The sequence below is a fragment of the Mytilus californianus genome, unplaced genomic scaffold, assembly GCF_021869535.1.
Source record: "Mytilus californianus isolate M0D057914Y unplaced genomic scaffold, xbMytCali1.0.p SCAF_13, whole genome shotgun sequence".
In the NCBI taxonomy this organism is placed as follows: Eukaryota; Metazoa; Mollusca; class Bivalvia; order Mytilida; family Mytilidae; genus Mytilus; species Mytilus californianus.
In genome coordinates, this window is record NW_026262615.1 from 33,193,313 (window position 1) to 33,202,775 (window position 9,463).

The window sequence follows — 9,463 nt, forward strand, 5'->3', positions numbered from 1 at the left end:
CATGCAATTAGATTTTTCTAGGTCCGTTTAATTTCATATTACAAATTAAAAAATATATGTTAATCATCGTTTTTACCTGTATAAGAATGATTTTTTGTGGATCGAATCAGTCAATCAAATGATTTACCTTTGTTTCACTTTCAATGTTGACATTCTTTTCCTTTAAGTAAATGAACGCGCACAATTCATGCGTTATCCATTTCTAGCTAAGGGGTTAAATTGAAGTTCACATGAATACGGATTCAATGAGGTCGAATTATTCACTTGCAAGTGAATATTTCATCATCAATGTTTCTTAGCTTATTTTGACAAAATTGAACCATACTGACTGTTAAAAGCAAATTAGTTTTTCACTATGATTGAACAAAAAAAATTATATTTTAGATTTTTTATATGTCTCGTAGCTAGTGTCCCTTTCAGAATAAAAGTGTAAAAAATTCTTTGGATGTTTTAGATAAATTACTTGCTTTTGGCATGTTTGGTGGTTCTTTTTATTCTGTGGTCAGTTTTGATTTTTCAACTCTTTACACTAAATTTCCACACTATCTTATCAAACAAAAGTTTTCCTATTTAATTCAATAGTTGTTTAATAAATCTGAATGCAAATATGTGTCATTTTTTAGTAACAACAAACAAAAGAACTATATCAATTGGACCTGCTTTGAAACTATAACTTCCCTTGAATTTTTACTAGATAACATTTTGGTTCGCTATGGAGATTCCGTATATCGTCAGGTTATCGCAATTCCCATGGGAACTTACTGTGCACCACTTATTGCGGACCTGTTTCTGTATTGTTATGAGTTACAATTTATGACTAAAATCAGCAAAGACCCATCGAAACAACATCGGATTCAAAAATTTGATAACACTTTTAGATATTTAGATGATATATTGGCTCTCATTAATGACGACTTCAGAATGTACACTAAAGAGATTTATCCTGCCGAACTGACTTTAAATAAAGCTAATACTAACAATGAACACTACCCTTTCCTAGATCTTGATATCTATATCTTTAATGGGAAGCTCAATACCAAAATTTATGATAAAAGAGATGATTTTTCATTTCCTATTGTTAATTATCATTTTTAGATGGTGACGTTCCCTTGTCACCATCTTATGGTGTTTATATATCTCAACTTGTTCGATTCGCTTGTGTATGTAACAACGTATTTGATTTCAACGAAAGAAATCTCTGTATTACTGAAAAATTATTACACCAGGGTTTTCGATATCACAAACTAGTCAAAACATTTACTAAAATTTATCATCGGTACAAGGACATCATTCGTAAATATAAATCAACATGCAGACATCTTATACGTTCAGGTATTTCACATCCAATATTTTATGGTAATAATCGTTTCAAAACACAAAAATGTCGGCATTCACCTCAAAAGCTAACCAAACCTTTAAACAGACTTATTCGGAAGGGATATAGTTACGATACTGTTGTCAGATCTTTAAGGATTGCATATTTTAGTATTAATATTGATTCGCTCATAGGGTCTTTGCATCGGAAATAAACACATTTATTCTAAAACCAGTTGTTGGCATGATACGGGTTATGTTCTTCTCATATATTTTATGATGGTATGAGTCTAAACCACTAACGGGAGGGATTGTACCTGATTTTCATATGATAAAGACATAATCTTTCAATCAGTTTAATTGAGGTCTGGAGCTGGCATGTCAGTAACTGCTAGTAGTCCTTTGTTAATTAATGTATCATTGTCATTTTGCTTAGTTTCTTTTGTTATCTATTCTGACATCGGACTCGGACTTCTTGCTATGTGTTTCTTTATTCTACATTGGCTAGGGGTATAGGTGAGGGTTGAGATCTCACAAAACATGTTTAACCCCGCCGCATTTTTGTGCCTGTCCCAAGTCAGGATCCTCTGGCCTTTGTTAGTCTTGTATGGTTTTTTTTAATTTTAGTTCCTTTATATGTTTTGGAGTTAAGTGTGACGTCCATTTTCACTGAACCAGTACACAATTTTATTTAGGGGCCAGCTGAGGACCACCTCCGGGTGCGGGATTTTCTCGCTGCGTTGAAGACCCATTGGTGGCCTTCGGTCGGGTTGTTGTCTCTTTGACATATTCCCGACCAATCTCAATTTTATATTTGCTGTAACTCATTTAAAGCCTTCTTCTCTAATGAGAAAGGTAAATATGTTAAATATACTTACTGGAGGTGTGATGGGATGATTGAAGCTGTTAATTTTCTCCTTGATAATATTTATGTACGTATCGGCAACAAAGTTTATCGACAGGTTGAAGGTATTCCTTTGGGCACTTATTGTGCCTCTTTAATAGCAGACTTGTTCTTGTACTGTTATGAATCACAGTTCATGACCAAACTCAGTAAGACATGTCTAAATTGCATTTAATTGATAAATTCAACAACACTTACCGTTAACTTGAAGATATTTTTTCGTTGAATAATCAAGAATCTTCTAATTATACTGCCGAAATTTAAATATATAAAATATAAACGATAATAACTGTCCTTACCTAGATCTAGATATATCAGTTTTACAGGGGAAACTCCACACTAAAATTAACGACAAAAGGGACGATTTTTCGATCCCTATTGAAAATTTTCCTTTTCGGATGGTGATGTTCCAGTGGTACCATCTTACGGTAATTATATATCACAACTTGTTCACATTGTCCGTGTCTGTTTTGACGTTTTTGATTTTAATGAACGTAATCTTTGTATTACTGGTAAATTATTAAGTCAGGCATTTCGTGACCACAAATTATATAAAACCTTTACTAAATTCTTCAATTGATACACTTGTCTTATTCTTGGTCGCCTGCATACCCGAACAGAAACTATTTTGCACAGTGAAAATTAAACAATAAAAAAATTACTCTTTATTATTAAATGAAAAATCGGCATATTCGGATTCTCTGTTTCTGTGGGCTTTAAAAGTTTAATGCAGGCGTATGATTCAAGAATTTTTAGATCTCGACAATGCATCTGCATAAATTCGATCGAAAAACGGTTCAGCGGAACAAAAATAAAGGTTGATCTTTGAAAGGTACATATTTTCATCTCTGTCTCGGCAACACTTTTTCTAGAGGGTTGGAGAAACATGATATATTATATCTAATGCATTTTGATAATCGTATCTTGAAAAGAACTTCTGATACATCAGTAATATTATGCATGCAGAACTTCAATACATGTCAGATTTTTAGAAGCGATTTATAGCTAGCTTACAGTTATCGTGACCTTAGATAACTAGTTGATACTTGTGTCTTTCATGGACTGCTGTCTTGCATACATCTCGTTTATTCACGATTGCTTTATTTTAGGAAGAATAACTGTCTCCTTCACTTATTAAAACAAGATTTAATCGGAAATACATTATGTAGTTCATACGTGTTTCTCGTTTCTCGTTTTTATATAGATTAAACAAACTATTTGGTTGGACATGCACAGAAATAATGCTGAATTACACAATCAAAATTGTCACTTAAAAACAAATGAAATAAATTCACCTAAAGGTGTCAGCCACTACAATTTAGAACAATTCATATTGTTTATGTAAAGTAGCCATTCCCTGGCATAAAATAACGTTTTGATGGCACTGTGTACTTAAACTAACGAACCCATTTGAAGAAATGAAATTTTTGTGAAAGCGAATTTTAATATGTTTAGATCATTTAGGGCCAAACTTTACTTTCCATGAGGTTGCATTAAAAATAAAGGATCAATGCGCTCTATTGTATACATCAGTAAAATTTCCAGAAAACCAGGTGTTATTTATATTAATTTTAGCAGTTGCCTTCATAACATTAGTGCTACACTACAAGATTGTAAACATTGGTTGAAAATTGGCATGTAGAAAGGTGATGCATGTTCAATGTATGATGTAGATATTGGAAGATGTGGTATGAGTGCCAATGAGACAACTCTCCATCCAAGTTACAATTTATAAAAGTAAATCATTATAGGTCAAGGTACGGCCTTCAACACGGAGCATTGGCTCTCACCGAACAGCATGCTATAAAGGGTCCCAAAAAAATTACTAGTGTAAAACCATTCAAACGGAAAAACCAACGGTCTAATCTATATAAAAACGAGAAACGAGAAACACGTATGAACTACATAAACAGACGACAACTACTGTAATCAGATTCTTGACTTAGGACAGATGCAAACATTTGCAGCGGGATTAAACGTTTTGATGGTACCAAACCTTCTCCCTTTTCTGAAACAATAGTATAACATCACAACATAGAAAAACACACTTTAAGATATCAATTGGAAGGCTTAACTCAATCAAAAAACGTAAATTAACACACAATGAACGAATAAATTTGACCTGTGACACCTGAATGCAAATACACAGTTAATAAAAAATTACAAGGGATAAATAATTAAAGTCAAAAGTAAATAAACAGGTTTAAACAAAGTTAAAGTATGATATCACTGTGAAATGTCAAACAATTTTAAGAAAATCATCACTTTTGAAAAAACCTGCGTCATATCATACACAGGTAAATGAAAATAATTTTGTTGTTAAGTATATACTTCTTCTTCTGTGTGTATAAAATCTTCCGTTTAGGAATACCAAGAAATCTCTTTAATATCAATAAAACTAATCTAACACTTGATACATATGGGGTGAATATCAACAATAAAACTATACAATTAGTGCTAGATAAAACTTCCTGTACAGGTCCAAGAATACATGGTTTTATATAAAGTCAAACTTCAGATACAAAAATTTAGACAGCTGTAAAAATTTAATAAATTGGTTGAATATATATATGGATTTTGACTTGTTAGTCTGACACATAAACTCTTCTTACTTCCGTCAGTTATGACACGAAATTCTTTATGTAAAAATGTTATTACAAATGATGCGACTCTCAACAAATATTAGTTTGGAGCTTTCATGGAGTAGATGAAAACTTAACCGCACTTCGGATGCCTCAATTTTTTAAAGTTTCTTTGTCGCTACAGATTCATATCAATTTCATAGTCGCTGTTAATTTCGCAAAAAAAAAAGTTTTCTAGTCTCGGGGCGATTTAGAGACTGGCATATTTTTAGACAGTTACTTGTCTTTGATGAATAATGCATAAAAGGGATAAAGTTTCTTTTTCAAACGTTCAATGTCGCTACAGAATAAAAAATAGACCACGAAATACCACAACAACAGACTCTTATAAAAGAGGGTGTGGTTGGGGGTTTACAGAATAGATAATAGAGTAAATGGACACAAAAATAAAGAATAGAGAATAGTGAGGTGCTAAAATATTAAGAATAGATAATGATGGGCAAAAAGTATAAAGAATAAAGAAAAATGACCTAAAATGACCCATATGAAGGATACCTAATCCAGACCCTCGTAAAACAATAGACAAGCAAACAAAAACAAAGTCCGTATGTTTGTAGATAGCTTCATATGTCTTTTGACTAGGTATAAAAACCAACAACATACTGCACTACCAATCATGAATCCTCTAGGAACATCAGGACTATATAACATCTCTTGAGACGATATATATACTTGAACATACTGATACTATTTGGTTTAATCTTTTTTTTTTAATTAGTATTGCATGTTTATATAGCTTTGGCTAACATTTACAACTCAATTATATGACTTAACTAACTGTAGCTGCAATCATGTACAAACAAAGAACAATTCTGATTTGTTGGTGCCTTGTGTCATATGGTTGCTCTGGGACTATTATCCCAGGGTTGCTGTCTCGTTGAAGTATTATAATACCATAATCTTCAATAAATCAAATCTTTGTCAACAAAACATTTATCAACTTAGAGATATAAACTCTAAAACTATTTTAGACTATAGATACTGAAGCGAAATTAATTTTCGAAATGCGCTTCAGGTGCATTAAAATAGGACTATTTTTTTATTGCACAATCTGGTACAAATTGGTTTTCTCAGTTTTTTAATTGGAATATTTCTTATACATTGAATACAAAGCAAACATTTTCAATGTATTTATCAGTTTATAAGACTAAATTTATTCAGTTACAAGTCTGACCATATAGTCGGATTGTGAAAGTTAACCAACAGAAAGCAACTTCGTGATCATTTATTTCCTTTAGTCTCCTGGATCGTCAAACCTAATTATATGTATCAGCCTTTATCTTTGTTTCTTCATTATTACTGATAGTGGCAATCACAATGCAGCTTTTTATGGTGGCCGGTTAAGGCCATTTCGCGTTTTCGCCCTTCATATTCTATAGGGCGAAAACGCGAAGTCGAAAACGCGAAATCGGAAAGAAAAATATATCGCGTTTTCGTGTTTTCAACTTCGCGATTTCGCGTTATCGCCCTATATAATATGAAGGACGAAAACGCGAAAATGCGAAATGGCCTTAACCGGCTACCATAGCTTTTCGATTTAAGCATTATCCTTGATGTTTAGACAGTTCAGTCTCCTGTAGTATTTTTCTACCTACAAACTAGGTGCATGCTCTTCTCTAGTTTTATAACGTTAACTTATTTAACTTTAATTATTAAGCATTGAACATTATATATGCCTGACTTAGTGCGTTTATGATTGACATGGAATCATATAATGCTACATGGCATATATAACAAAATTTGCCAAAGTTGACGTTTAAAGGAAGATAATCCAAGTTTTTAATAAAATTTCATATTTCAAGACACAACTTTTATGCAATTTTAGATAATTGAAGGTGGCAGATTTGTTTAGTGTTGATAGATCATTAAGAGTCTGTGATTTATGTAAGGAAGAAGATTTGGATGATGAATTTCGTTATATATTTGAATGTACTTTCTTCTTATATGAGAGACAAACGTTTTTACTTGTAGATATACGTAATTAGTTTCTCAGAAAAAAAAAAAGATTCTTACTGGTTTTTATCAAAATTCTGTACGATTGTGATATAAAAATAACAAGATGTCTATATGCAAGTGATTCTTACCTTCCCATGCAATTCAGTACATGCACATATGTATGTCTGTGCGTTATGCTCGTGTATATTGCATGTTAGTGCTAGCTTGACACATTTGAGGCCTTCAGTGAAATAAAGTTTTAAAACATGTCCCTTGTCTATCAAAAAGATTAAGAAACTAACATTTTTTTGGTCTTACAATGTATTTTAACTATCTTAACTATTTAAACATGAGTGCACACGCTGAAATGTCTCGCCTACTTTAATATTCATGATTCATTGTGTGTTGATAGTCCTAAAGAAAAAGTATTAATACAAGTATCACATAAACTTAACATTTCAATCATTGATCAATGATCCATGAAAATGAGGTCAAGGTCTGATAAACTAAGCCTAGTCACACATGTACACCTTACAATTAGTACATATACCAAATATTGTTGACCTATTGCTTATAGTACACAAGAAACAGACCAAACCATGAAAACTTAATATCGACCAACGAACCATGAAAATGATATCAAGGTCAGCTACCAGACAGACATGTACACCTTATAATGATTCCATACATCAAATATAGTTGACCGTATTGCTTATAGTACCCCAGAAATAGACTTAACCAGGAAAACTTTTTATTAACCAATGAACCATGACAATGAGGACAAGGTCGGATGAACCCTGCCAGACAAATATGTTCACCTTGCAATCATTCCATGCACCAAATTAAGTTGACCTACTGCTTACAGTATCTGAAAAACGAACCTAAACATGGAACCCATATACCAAATATAATTACTCATACCACATCTTCTTATATCTATATGATTATCCTATTACTAATAATAAGTGAGAAATTTATATGACAAAAAAAACAAAACTTTGAACCATGAAAATGAGGTCAAGGACAATGGACACATGGCAGACAGAAACTTCGTAATATAAGGCATCTGTATACAAAGCCTCCAGGTCTACTATCCTTAAAAATATAAAGCTTAATACAAATAGTTTATGCCAGTGCCACAGCCATCTTGTAAAGACTATGTCCAGTCAGGGGACTTACTTAAATGAGTGATTTTCTAAATCACTGATTCAAGTAACATTATGTCCATAAAGGTTGGAAGTAAGGGTTGTCTTTCTTTAATAATCACCTATTTAAGTAGTACAAATTAATCACTAGACTAAGTGATTTAATTTTATTGTAGCTTTAAATATAGAATACTAATGATCCAGGGACTAATTATGTTGCTAAAATTATCAGAACCAACATCTGTGTTGATAGGATGACCGGGTCGTGTCAGGTGATGACCTTGTACTAAATCTAGGAAAATGACATAAAAATCACTTGTATAAGTATCATACCTCAATTTCCTTCCAAAAAATCACTTCTTTAAGTATCATTATTTTAATAATCCCCACTAATTTCAACACCCCCGAACAGTGAAATTTTGATCGCGAACAGTAGAATTTTATTACATAATCTATAAGATGAAACCTTGAATTTTACAGGAAAAATACTCCCACTGCTGGGAAAAATCTGTTAAGAAAGTATCAGTTCATTATGTAAAGCCATTTTTGTAGCATTTTTTCAACTAAAATAGAATTTGCAGCTAAATGATTGCATCAAAGGCATAAACCTTGCTGCTTAAAAGAAGCAAAAAGTTCATTTTTTTCAATTTTACTAATGAAAAGATATTTTCTAAACCTATGTGTTTAAAATTTTGGTAAAACTACAAAATCACAATTTGTGACAAAACTTAGAATTTGCTACTTAAATAAGTGATTTAAAAATCACTTATTTCAATAAGTCCCCTGACTGATGTCTCGCATTCTATTACTTTTGTCACAGGCGCGACAAAAATGTAAAGATTTCCTTGTTCTTGAGTCTAGAAATTTAATCTAAAATGTGTATTTTGTGCATGATTTGTGATACTTAATACATTATTGAAGGCCACAAGGTGACCAGTATAGTGGTTAATTTCTATGTCATTTGGTCTCTTGTGAAGAGTTGTCTCATTGGCAATCCTACCAAATTTTTTTTATATTATGTCTGACTTTGGCAAGAAGTTTACAGGCAACATAAATTTCCATGACTAACCAACATGTTTAACCCTGCCACAATTTGTATGTTTCTGTCCCCAAGTCAGGAGACAGTAATTCAGTGGTTTTCATTGGTGGCTGTCTGTCATATTTGTTTTTTAATAATTGTTTTGTCATAAATCAGGTTGATGGTTAACTTATTTGAATTGTTTCACATTTTGTCATGTCAATGCCTTTCATAGCTGACTATACAGTATGGGTTTTGCTCATTGTTTAAAGCTGTTCCCTTAAATCCGTGTCAAATGGATTTCTCATTGATAACTTCTGATTACAATAAAAAAACAACGAGTCAACTTTTTATACTTATTTCTGTATCTTGACTAGTAGGGTTATTGATTTTAAGAGTAATTTATAGTACTATACATGTGGCCATTTTGTCCAAATCATTTATATTTCATTCTTTGAAGACTGTAAACATTCAAAATAGTTCATTAATATAAAATTAAAACAAA